Source organism: Olea europaea, unplaced genomic scaffold (genome assembly GCF_002742605.1).
Source record: "Olea europaea var. sylvestris unplaced genomic scaffold, O_europaea_v1 scaffold1207, whole genome shotgun sequence".
NCBI classification, from domain to species: domain Eukaryota; kingdom Viridiplantae; phylum Streptophyta; class Magnoliopsida; order Lamiales; family Oleaceae; genus Olea; species Olea europaea.
Window position 1 is genome coordinate 196,166 of NW_019229494.1, and position 13,119 is coordinate 209,284.

Here is a 13,119-nt window from a genome sequence, read left to right on the forward strand (position 1 = left end):
CAACATCTTATGTGCAAGGGAGTCAGCCATCAGAACCACGCTTGGGGGACAATTTCCCTCAAGAACACGAGGACCAAAGGTCGGTAAGCGTCTTCGACCGAATAGGGGAGGATCCTAGTAATAGTGTCCACCCAGCAAGAGGATCAGTTCGTCCGGATCGCGAACAAGAACATGCTCCCCCACCTCCTCCTAGAAATAGGAGAGAGAGAAGAAACCTAGTCGATTGGGAAAGTCGAGAAGAAGCACCTCTACCTCCCCAGGACATCCAAGATGATGAAGGGTCAGATGGGCCCTGTCGATCTTATGAGATTGACGATGATGATGATAACCTCCCTTTCTCAAGGGAGATCCGAAGCTTCCCAATGCCAACGAATTTCATGCCCCCTAAGATCCCCAAGTATGAAGGAAAGGGGGATCCGAAAAAGCACCTCACCAAGTATATGACACAACTGAGCCTTAGGGGAGCCTCGCCTGCTCTAAAATGCAGAGCTTTCCATTTAACACTAGGCGGAGCCGCCGAGGTATGATACAGCAGGCTTCCTCCCCTAAGCATCAAAAGTTGACCAGATTTGAAGAAAGTATTTTTGAACCAATACCTCTCACGCAGGGAAGGAGAGGCACCAGTTCAACGCCTGCAAGACATGAGGCAGGCCCCTGGGGAGACGCTGAAAAGCTATCTCGCCAGGTTTACAGACGAAATTACTTACTGCGAACAGGTCACTGACAGGGAAGCTCTTTCAGCCCTGAAAGGTGGGCTTAACATGAACACTTTGTTCTGGAGGGACGTGCGCAGAAAGAATCCCTCCACATATGATGAGCTGGTGGAAATGATGAGGGTGGAAATTGTTAGTGAAGAAATGATTGATCATCGCAACCGTGCCGCGCAGGGACTCCCTCCTCCTCAGAGGTAGGTAGGTCGAGGACCCGCAGCACACCTTATTACTCAGCAATGGACCCAAGCAGGGCATACCATAGCTCCCACATCTGGATAGGCCCTAGCTTTGGCCACATTGAACGTAGTGCTAGTGCTGGCATATGATAATGCCTCTGCTGAAGCGGGACCATCTGAAAGAACTGATAACAATAAGAAGAAGAAAAATAGGTCAAACAGGCCCTTGGCAGGAGTAAGGTTTTGTACATTCCATCAACTATATGGACATGACACTAGTGAATGTCGTGATGCCAATCGACGCCCTGATCGAAGCAACCTCCACACTTCCAGCAGAAACGAACACCCTCGTAAATCCACCTCCCCGAGGATGGGAGGGAGAGATCACCAGGAAGAATCCCCTCAGAGAAGAGAATCGAGAAACCGAGGCCAATCCAGAAAGAGAAATCAAACCCAATTTTCTGGAGGCCAGGTCATCAGGGAAATCGATACTATCATTGGGGGACCCCACGTCGATGTCAACACCAGGAATGCCCAGAGAAATTACATAAGAGAAGCAAAGGATCCCCCAATGATCACTTAAATTGTTAACAAATCGAAATCAGCAAACAAGATGGCCCCAATCACCTTCTCCCAGGAAGACTCAGAGGGAGTTCACCACCCCTATTGTGATGCTTTGGTTGTAAGAGCCGTAGTAGCTAGAAACGGATTAAAATGCATGCTCGTTGACAATGGCAGTTCCGTGAACATATTGTTCGGCTCCACTTTTGACAAAATGAAATTGAACTTGGGTTGATCCCCATGACTGACCCACTATTCGGATTCACTGGGGACAGCATCATCCCAGGAGGGCGGATCACCCTGCCTATCGAAATGGGTTCGGCACCCCTAGTGGCCCAGCATTTCATGGAATTTCTGGTGGTAGATCACAGATCGGCTTATCATGGAGTATTGGATAGACCCGCTTTGAAAGACCTTTGGGCTGTGACGTCCATTCACTATTTGTACATGAAATTTCCAACCGAACATGGGATTGCTACGGTCTGAGGCAATCAGATGGGCTCTAGGGCATGTTACCTAAACTCGCTGTGAAAGTTCGAGCCCCGAACTATTAATGTAATCCTAGCTGAGGTACCCGCTGAAGTTGGTACGGACGTGGAAATGCTCGACGCCCCTAAATAAGGGCATACATCTGAACAAGAAGGAGACGTCGACGTGGAAGAGGCCCCTGAACAAGGACACCCTCTTGATGAGTTAGACCCCCCGAATAATTGACTCTGAACCAAATGCAGCCCCAATGGAAGAATTGGAAACTTTCCCCGTCAACCCGGAAGACCCCAGTCAGGTCTTGCATATAGGGAAGTCATTATCGCCTGAAGTAAAAGCTGAGATGATATGCTTCCTGAAAGGGAACCTGGATGTCTTCGCATGGAAACATGAAGATATGGTGGGAATAGATCCTAGGATCAGTTGCCATCACCTTAATATCAACCCCTCCTATGCCTCCCGTAGATAGAAGAGGCGTGCCCTAAACCCGGAACGATACGAGGCATTGAAGGATGAAGTAAGCAAACTTAGCCTTAGTGGTTTCATAAGAGAGACCATCTATCCAAGGTGGATATCCAACCCGGTTCTGGTGAAAAAGTCCAGTGAAAAGTGGAGGGTATGCGTGGACTTCACAAACCTAAATAAGGCGTGCCCCAAAGACAGCTTCCCACTTCCAAGAATAGATCAACTTGTGGACTCCACTGCTGGGCATGAACTGCTGAGTTTCATAGATGCATACTCAGGGTATAACCAGATACCCATGTTTCGACCTGACGAGGAAGCTACATCATTCATTATGGACAGGGGCCCGTATTGCTACAAAGTCATGCCCTTCGGATTGAAAAATGCCGGAGCCACATACCAGAGGTTAGTCAACATGATGTTTGCCGAACTCATTGGCAAAACCATAGAGGTCTACGTAGATGACATGTTGGTCAAAAGCCTCCGGGCAACCAAACACGTGAGTCATATCAACCAAACCTTTTAGATACTTAGAAAGTATAATATGAAATTGAATCCCTTCAAGTGCACCTTTGGAGTGGCATCGAGCTAGTTCTTAGGGTATATTGTAAATCAGAGAGGAATTGAGGCGAATCCAATGAAAGTAACGACCTTACTAGAAATGAGGTTACTTCAAAAACCGAAGGAGGTCCAAAGTCTCAACGATCGGATAGCCGCACTCAGTCGCTTCATCTCTAGAGCCACAGATAAAAGCTTGCCTTTCTTCAATGTGCTGAAGAAAGGAAATAAATTCCAATGGACTTCGGAGTGCGAAGAAACTTTCGAGGCTCTGAAAAAACACCTTAGGAAAGCACCCCTCTTGTCGAAACCTCGATCGGATGAATCTCTACTACTGTATCTAGCGGTTTTTGACGTGGCAATCAGCGCAGTCCTAATCAGGGAAGAAAATGAGCGCCAATTGCCAGTGTACTACATCAGCAAAGCACTTCTCCCAGCTGAAACACGCTACCCAGACATGGAAAAATTGGCACTCGCCCTTATCACAGCCTCAAGAAAGCTGAGGCTATATTTTCAAGCCCACTCAATACAAGTTCTCAACAATTTCCCTTTAAAGCAGGTAATGTGAAAACAGACGCATCAGGGCGTCTGCTAAAATGGGCGATCGAGCTCAGCGAGTTCGATCTAACGTTTCGACCTGGACATGCCGTCAAGGGCCATGCCCTTGCTGATTTTATGGTTGAGTTTACCAAAGCCCCAGAAATGGAGGCGATAATGGAACCAGCCGAGCCCCCCACATGGAAACTATTTGTAGATGGGTCCCCAAGAGAGGCTGGCGCAGGAGAAGGGATCGTATTGGAGAGCCTGGAAGGCCACAAGCTAAATTGTGTAGTAAGGTTCGGCTTCAAAGCCTCGAACAACGCAGCCGAATACGAGGCCCTTCTAGCAGGTCTTAGACTCGCTAAGGAGATGCGGGTCAGGAAGCTCCTAGCTAGCAGTGACTCTCAACTCATAGTAAATCAGGTAAATGGGAATTTCGCAGCCAAAGATGGTAATACGCTTGCGTACTTGAAGTTGGTTCTGGACATAATTCCTCACTTTGAAAGGTTCGAACTGACTCAAGTCCCCCGTCTAGAAAATGTACATGCAGACGCCCTCTCAAAATTAGCCAGCAGCATGGACTCAGAGCTGCTAAACATCGTCCGTATTGAGCACTTATCGAAGCCCTCCACCACCGGAGGGAAAGAGGTACTGTGGATAGAAGGCACCCCATTATGGATGCAGTCCATCATCGCGTACCTGAAGGAGCAAACACTGCCTGCTTCCAGAAGCAAGGCAAGGAAATTAAGGAGAAGGGCTGCACATTTTATCCTGCAAGAAGACACCCTTTACAAGTGAGGCTTCGCTTCGCCTCTTCTTCGATGTGTAGGCAGTGAAGAGGCCACATACATACTCAGGGAAATCCATGAAGGAATCTGTGGAAACCACTCCGAGGAACGGCTCTGGCAGACAAGGTTCTCCATCAAGGCTACTTATGGCCGACTCTGAAAAGAGATGCTTGCCAATTTGTTTAGAAATGTGACAAGTGTCAGCGCTTCTCGAACATACAAAGATAACCTGTTCAGAGCCTCTTTGTAGTAACCAGCCCTTGGCCATTCGCCAAGTGGGGCATTGACTTCATTGGTCTACTCCCAAAAGGGAGAGGAAGCGCAACTTTCAATATTGTCACCATTGACTACTTCACTAAGTGGGTCGAGGCAGAACCCCTTGCCCAAATTACCGAGGCTAATACTACCAAGTTCGTTTGGAAAAAACATCATTTGTAGATTCGGCATTCCCCACTCCTTAATGTCTGATAATGGACGGCAATTCGACAATAGGAAGATGCGAGACTTATGCGACGAATTGGGCATAAAGAAGGACTTCTCGACACCTCATCACCCCAGGCGAATGGGCAAGTTGAAGCAGTGAACAAGACTATCAAACACACCCTGAAAAGGAAACTGGATACCTCAAAAGGGGCCTGGGTTGACGAACTCCCCCACGTCCTCTGGGCTATTAGGACTTCTTGTAGGACTGCAACCGGGAAAACCCCATTTTTCATGACCTACGGAGCCGAGGCAATGAGTCCAGTTGAAATTGGGGTCCCATCACAACGACGGATACATTTCAATGAGATCAGCAATGACGAGGCCCGAATAAGCGAACTTCACCTCCTTGAGGAAAAGAGAGATGCCTCCCAAGTGATCTTGGCAAAATATCATCAAAAGATGACCCGCTATTACAACTCCAAGGTTAGAAACAGAACTCTCCGCTTGGGCGACCTCGTCCTCAGAAGAGTTTTCCAATCCTCAAAATCAATCGGGTCAGGAGTGTTCGACCTAAACTGGGAAGGCCCTTACCGCATCCGTTGAGAATCCCGACCTGGTACCTTCGAAATCGAAGATATGTCAGGAAAGGCGCTGCCTCATCAGTGGAACATCGAACACTTGAGGAAGTACTACCAATAATGAGACTGTGTTCCGATCCGATCTCAATATGTTATAGTGAATCGATTGTCCTGATCTGATCTCGGTTGTAAAATTCCCTAAGTGATGGAATCGCCTTTGTAAAGTGTGATGTAATTTATCTTAGTAATGAATCTTCGGTTCTGAGCCACATCAGTTAGTGAATAGTTTCCTCAGTACTTCAGAAGGTTCATTTAAGCGATCCGATCGTCAATTATTAGCTGATTAATATCAAGTGGCTCTTCATGTTTGCTTAAGTGGTCTGATCTCAAATTATTAACAAGTTGGCATTAAGAGTCGCTTCATACTCGCTTAAGTGTTTAAACTTATATTAACTTGATTGGTCTGGTCCGCAGTTATTAACTGGTTATTGTCGCGAGGCAATTAGTTTAACGTTTGTCGTTCATACAAGTATAAACAGATAGAAAATACAAAGAAGCAGAAGCCCAAATACTTAGCAAAAATTTTCATTTCATTTAATAAATTTAAGTACAGAGGGGCCGAAGCCATTACAAGAGATAACATTAATCCGCTGGAGGGACTTCTACATTGGCCGCCTCCGGAGCCCCCTCGACAACCTTATCAGGCCGACCCCCAGTTGGTTCCCCAAACTCTGCCTCCAATGAAGAGATGTCCAGAGTGGGATGCACCTCCTTCAGTCGACCCAGTAAGCTTCGGGCACTCCATGAGGCCCAAAAGTTGGTGAAGTCGTCATACAGGGGATGGTCTTCGAAGTGGTCAATGAAGTTCTGGACTGCCACCTCCCCCGCAGACTTCAACTCCTCCTTCAAAGAGGCAATCTCTTCTGACTAGGCCTTTGCCTTTTGCCTCAGCTCTACCTTTTCTTTGTTGGAGGCCTCCAGAGCATCGGCGGTGAGCTTGTGGTGCTCATTAGCATGATCAAGTCGCCGAGTCACAGCAGCCACTTGGCATTCCACCTCATACAGCTCCTTTTCCAGCCGTTCCACTTCTGCTTTCGCGGCAGTAAGCTGGGCCTCAGTATTTTTCTTCCCCTACTCTGCCTGTGTGGTTTTGGCCTGAGCCGCCCGCACGGCATCCCCGTAATGCATCGCACAAGCATCCAGCTTGAGGGCTTGGTGAAGGACCTAAACTCTAAGAGGGAGGACCTCGCCAAGCGCCTCGAGGGCCTGAGCCACACAGGTGCTGTTCGCGGCCACCAAATCCTCAGCCGTGCAGGAGGCGGTGTGGTCCCTCCACTCCTCTGTCCACTATTTATTGTGGACCACCACCACCTCAGCTGTTTCGGGAGGGAGAGCCTCCAACACTTCGGGCTCTTTAGGATTGGTGCCCAAAAAGTCGACCTCCTTAGAGGGACGGGGCCTTTTTCTCTTTTGTTGCCCCGGCGCTTGATCAATTGGCACTACAGCGAGGGGAGTTGTGCCCGGGGCAGCGACGGGCTTAGTTGGAGCGGGCCTTCTCTTTGGGAGGGCCACCACCATGGGAATTGTGGCCTGCCTCAAAGTTGGGGGTGGCCTCGCCACAGTTGGGCGTCTTGGAGGGGCAGCACTCTTCTTGCCCTTCCTTCGAAGGTCAGCCTCCGGATCCTCCGGTACTTCCTCCTCCGTCGGGGGCTGGAGCCTCTTATTGGCCTCCACTAACTCCTCCATTTGATTTTTGTATGAGGAGGAGGAGGCCTTCAACGCCCGTGCCTCTGCCATCATCTTCTGGATGGTCTTGAATTCGGGGCACACTGGCAGCTTCTTATTAAAGTTGTCTGCAAAGAAGCAAATAAGAAATTAATACAAGTCTTGGGAGTTTGGAATAAAAAGTAAAGACTACGGTCCAGTTACCTTGGGATGCCATTAAATTGTGAGTAATAAAATGGATGTTCTTTCGGATCCGCCTGTGGTAGGACCTCTTCTTTTGAGGCAGCTGATAAATGACACAAATGGTGTCAAAGTCCTCGGTTGACAGCTCGCACCGAGGAAGAGCACCTACAAAGGAAATGAAACTATTAGACACAATTCGAACCGAAGAGAAATATAAGAAGCAACTACTACTATACTCACTAAGTGTTGAATACTTCGTTGGAACCGTAAGAGGGGCGTGGGGGTCCCCCTCCATCGTGTTCCATCACCCTGCTGCCCAGCACCATGAGATCTTCCATTCTTTGATGGAGCTCGGCAGATCGACCACGAATGGAGTGTGGGAACCCCATGACGTAAGGTAATACCATCCCCAGGTCTTATCCCCCCCCCCGGGCAGTGACCTTAGGAATATAAAGGGTTTGGAAAACGGTAAGGGGCATCTCCACCCCTAATGACGCCTCTTTCCACAACATCCAGGAGCCCACCATCTGGCTCCAAGAGTTCGGATTGAGCTGAGTCGGGGCTAGCCCATAGGACCTAAACACCATCCTAAAGAATGGGTGAACGGGCAGCCTAAGTCCGGCCCTAAGGTTCGCCTCACTAATGGCCACACAGCCCGGTCTAGGGTAGCAGGCTCTCTCTTTCGGCCCGGGGAAGATCAAGTCTACGCTATCAGGGATCCTATACTCTGTCCTAACTCTCTCCAGGTCGGCCTCCCTTAATTTTGATCGGTAGTCCGACGCCCCCCAATGCACAGAGGTATCTGGTGGACTGTCCGGTCGTTTCCATATATTCTCCCTCCCATTATTGCCTCGACTATTTCTGAGGAGGTCGCCACAATGGGCTTGTCCACCCTCACTATTTCTAAACCCCTCCCCGAACCAGAACTCCCCTCTGAGGCCCTTCGATGCACCTTACGCGAAGTTCCATGTTGGTTGACCGCCTCGTACGTTACGCACAATAACGAAACTTTGGCACGTCCAGTCAGGAAAGTAAGTCCACGCATGATATAAATACTCATCCCCGGACTTGGGAGACCACTGTTACGCTCCGATCCTACAAGCCTCGGACTCGCAGCACCATATATTCCAACCTGAAAATGACCAATAGAAGTATCTCACCCCCGAGGTCGAGATCAAGTGGACCCCGCGCAACACCACATATTCCGACCTGAAAACGACCCTTCCGAAGTGTCTTCGAAGTGATATAGCGATTCCTACTACTGACCTGCCGAAGCATCTCACCTCCGAGGTCGAGATCAAGTGGACCCCGCGCAACACCACATATTCCGACCTGAAAACGACCCTTCCGAAGTGTCTTCGAAGTGATATAGCGATTCCTACTACTGACCTGCCGAAGCATCTCGCCTCCCGAGGTTGAGATCAAGTGGACTCCGGTTAGAAGATTCGCCGCCAATTTGAGATTTGTCCTGCACCTAAGGTTTAAATTGATTTGACATTTTCATGAGGCTAATTGATGTGACTTATCAACTTTATGTCAATTCAGCTCAGAAAAAACAAGCTGTCTGCTATGAGCGGACGCTTCATACCGTCAGATGTATACACGCGTTCCACATCCAACGGTTCATACCACCTATAAATACCCAAGGTCTGGCAAGAGGCAATGGTAATGAAACTCTTACTACATAGCACTCCATAGCAAGTTTATATATTTTCTCCTCCCCCTTTATCGTTGATTTGCATAGCTCTTGGGTACTGTTCCGATCACTTAAACCTGATTTGACCGTCGGAGTGTATACGATCGCCACCACCCCCGCTGGTTCCGACCGTGTGCACTTTACTATTCGCTGATTGTGCGCAGAGAGGAACACGTAGAGTAGCTTTCAGTTGGCCACGTGAATGGACCAATTTCCAGGGTCAACAATATAGATTTAGCAAACTATACCTAACATAGAGTTTATAGTAAAAAATGGTAAATAACCTACCGAACCCCTTCCAGGTAGTTGATTTCGTAGACCACACAACTTTACAATTTGAATCAAAATGGGTCTACTTTTACACAAGTGAGATATGCACACCTAAGAATGAGCGGTACACCTTTTAGAGCCTAAGTGCTACATGGAATAAATTGCGCTTATTGAAAGAAAGTATATGTGCAAGCCCTATATGAAACGGAATGTCATTCCATTACATGTGGCTATAAACCGAGAAAAGTTAATGAAAGCATTGTAGATGAGAAAAACCAAAGAAATAGGTAAACACTTATTTTAATGCATTAAATTGGAATTTCAAAGCCTTGAATGCCATATTTTTTATTTATTGATACTCGTCGATTTCTTTTGATTACATCATGGTAGGTCGTAAAAGAAGTTTAGAATATTCTGAAGGAACAATACTGTGAGATCATCTATATGGACTACAAATTTGAGTTTGATTAATTTTACTTCAATCGATTTAATGCTACTTTGCAAAATTTTGAAATCTCATGCACCTATGATGACCAATTCGGGGAAACGATTTCATGAGTTCTAGCTTTCCTGTTCTGTTTAGGTGCCCTCTCCCTCGCCCTTTTCCAAGTACAGTTAATCGAGTTTAATTTGCATCATTAATAAATTATGACATAATGTGTGGTTTTAATTCATAAAATATATTCTGAATCAAGTTTTTCCTTATTTTCCTAAATAAAGTTTTTATGAAGGAAATGTAACTCAAGTCTATGAAAATATATAACAGATTAGGTAATAAGAGGAAATATTAACTTATACAGTCTATCTCCAACTCCATACCAAAATTTGTACTATTTTGCATTAAACTAAAATTTATCTACAACCATTATACAAAAACTTACATCAAATGAATAGTGTTTAACCATTTTCTTCTCTTTTTTTTCGTCTTAATAATTTATTTATTTGAAATGTTATCTATTTATTTATTTGCAAAGAAATAATTACGTTCAATTAAGGAAATGATTAAATTCATTAATAAATATAAAAAACATAATACAATTAGTAAAAACACTACAAAAATGAAAATATTAAAACATGCCTTTAAAAAAATAGTGCAATGCATTTCGAATTCGGATATTGTAATATTAGGAAGTCCAAAAATATTATTGCAATTTAATTCTCAAAATTCGAAATTCAGATATTATGTCATTGTTGTAATATACTTCGTGCTAAGTAGTGGTCTGGCTTGAGCTAAGAATCCGTGTTTGAGCAAGAGGAAAAACTAAAGAGTGCATATAATTCTTGCTCGAGAAAATATTAAAATTTTAGCCCGAACTTGGGGGATTTTCGAAGAACAAGCAAGAACTAAAGGAAAATTGCAAGCAGGGTCCTCATCTTTCTTTTCTTTATTTTTACGAAGTTTGGTGACACATTACAATCTTTAGAATTATTTTGATAATTTTCCTTTGAGTAGTTAAGACTTTAATTTGTCCAGATGAAAAGATAAAATCTAGCTTTCGATAATTTAATTTTATTTGTTATATTTTGGGACAAATTGACACCAAACATTCCTATCATTTGTCTATTTTGCACAAATCATCCACATCCTTTAAAACTAATGCATTTCACCATTAGATCAAGCAAATGTTGTGCAAATCGTTCTTATAGTCCATTTCCTCCATTACAACATTTATAACGACGATTTTGCCCTCTTCTTTAAATGAATAGAAAGCAAAAAAAATTAAAAAATTAAAATTACAATCGGAGTCCTTTAAAAAAAAAAGTGCAAAGGTCTATTTAAAATACATTATTTAAAAAAAATTTAAAAGAAATTTCATTTTCTTCTTCCATTAATTGCACCTACCTTGTCCAATCCCTTCCATCATCACCCCCTCTCCCCTCTTCCTTTCATGCCACCGCTAGGGATAGAGTCAGACATTTTCTATAGCGAGGGTAAAAAATTAAGGACGTTGGAGTGGAACTTTGGCGCTCCAAGGACGGTAGCTTCAATCATTGGTGCTGAGCGTCTTCATTTGGCCTTGCCTAGTGCCCCAAGGGCAAATTACCACAGTGCCATACAGATTACACACTTAAATTCACTCTCAACACCAGGCAATAAAAACTCTAATTACAAGACAAACCCCAATGATGAGAAACAAATTTGGATGAAAAAAGGTTTAAAGGAGAAAGGAGAAAAAATCAAATATAAACACTAAAACATATAATTTCAAACGTAAGAAGAAATCAAATATAAACACTAAAACAGATAATTTCAAACATTCCACCAAAAACCAGTACATAGAAAAGAACAAAACTCAGATACCAATAAGCTTATATATATTTTGACAACATTAATTCAAAGTAAATAATTAACTAAATCTAATTTTTATTGTTAACAATCCTCAGTTTTAAGTTTTAGCCAACAAAAATTTTAATTTTTGCCCCTACATACTTTACCATCAAGTACATTTCAACTCTAGAAATCAATGGATGCCAATTTGTAGTAAGTACGAAAAATAGTAGGAAAAAAATTCAAAGAAATAATCAGAACACAGTTGAGATTTCTAGGGGAATTAAAAAATACAAAAATTAAATTGGGCTATAATGAAAATTAGAGAAGAAAGAAAGAAAGATTGACCTGGATTTGGAAAATAAATAAATAAATCAAAAATTAAAAATCAAAATCAAAATCAAAATCAAAATATCAAAGAAAGCAGAGAAATACAATCAAAATATAAGACCTAGAGCATTCGACAAAATCTCCAATCAATATCAACCAGGAAATACAATATGATCAAGAAAGCTTTTCGGCAAAACTGAAGGTCCGAGAAAATGGGGATTTTAAGAAAGAAATCAATTGAAGGTAATATATTCCTATAAAAGGGCAAATTAAAATAAAAATTTTGAATTTCTTACCAAAGGGAGAGAATCAGAGAATGCCCAAAACTCAAGAGAATGTTGATTTTATGACTAAAATCCAAGAAAGTACTAATTCATAAATACCCAAAATCCATTCTTTCCTTCTTATTTTTTGTCTGTTTAGCTCAAGCGTAATAAAATTGGATTTTTCGTCCCAAGTTTATGGATTTTTCCTGTGGAACTCAGTTTTTTACTTTGTGTAATGTAAATAAATGGTATGTATTTAATTACTTCCTATATAAAACTGGAAGGAGCCCGCTGTTAAACTGTTTTTTTTCTAAAGTATGGTTCTCTCTTTCAAACAATTGAAAGACAATCTTCCAAGTTATCAAAGACGAAATTTGAGCAAAATAAAAGGATGAAACCGAAATAATACGATCAAAATGTCAAAATTGGAACAAGTCACATATTCGAGCCATTGACTTCACGATATATCTTTAAAACGAACTTGCTTCCTTCTATAGTGCTTAAATGCAGTCATCATTCGTCTATCGTGATAAAACGAATTTGTCCTTATAGAGACAATTCTATAAGAGTACCAACATACTTAGCCCCTATCTGATAGAATTATTATTATTATAATAATTTTTTACCGTATTTCATTATTCCAACTGTCATTTTTTAATTTTTCTCTCACAGATATGACTCACTTTATTTTTAACAGTCAAAAAATCAATTATCAAAATCTCTACCAAACAAGCACATAATACCCTTGTTTGAACCCCATTTTTTGGACAAGAATGAATTTTTGAATAGTATATTGATGGGAAATGTGTAGTTAAAAAATAAAGAAAATTTTTGAGTTTGCATGTAATATTATTTTATTGAATAATGTGTGGTTGAAACGATGTCAAAACATTGTTAAAAAATGAATTTTTTCAAAAAAATAGGGCTCAAACAAGGAATATTAATTTCCAATTTAAGCTAGTGAAAACTATTAATTAAGAAAATAGAAGTCGTGGGTGGAGTAGCGTGGGGTGACAATAATCAGATTTTGCACCCACTTTCGTCTTTTCAGTTTTCACAAGCCTTCACATGTGGTTGGTTAGTACAAACTGTTAT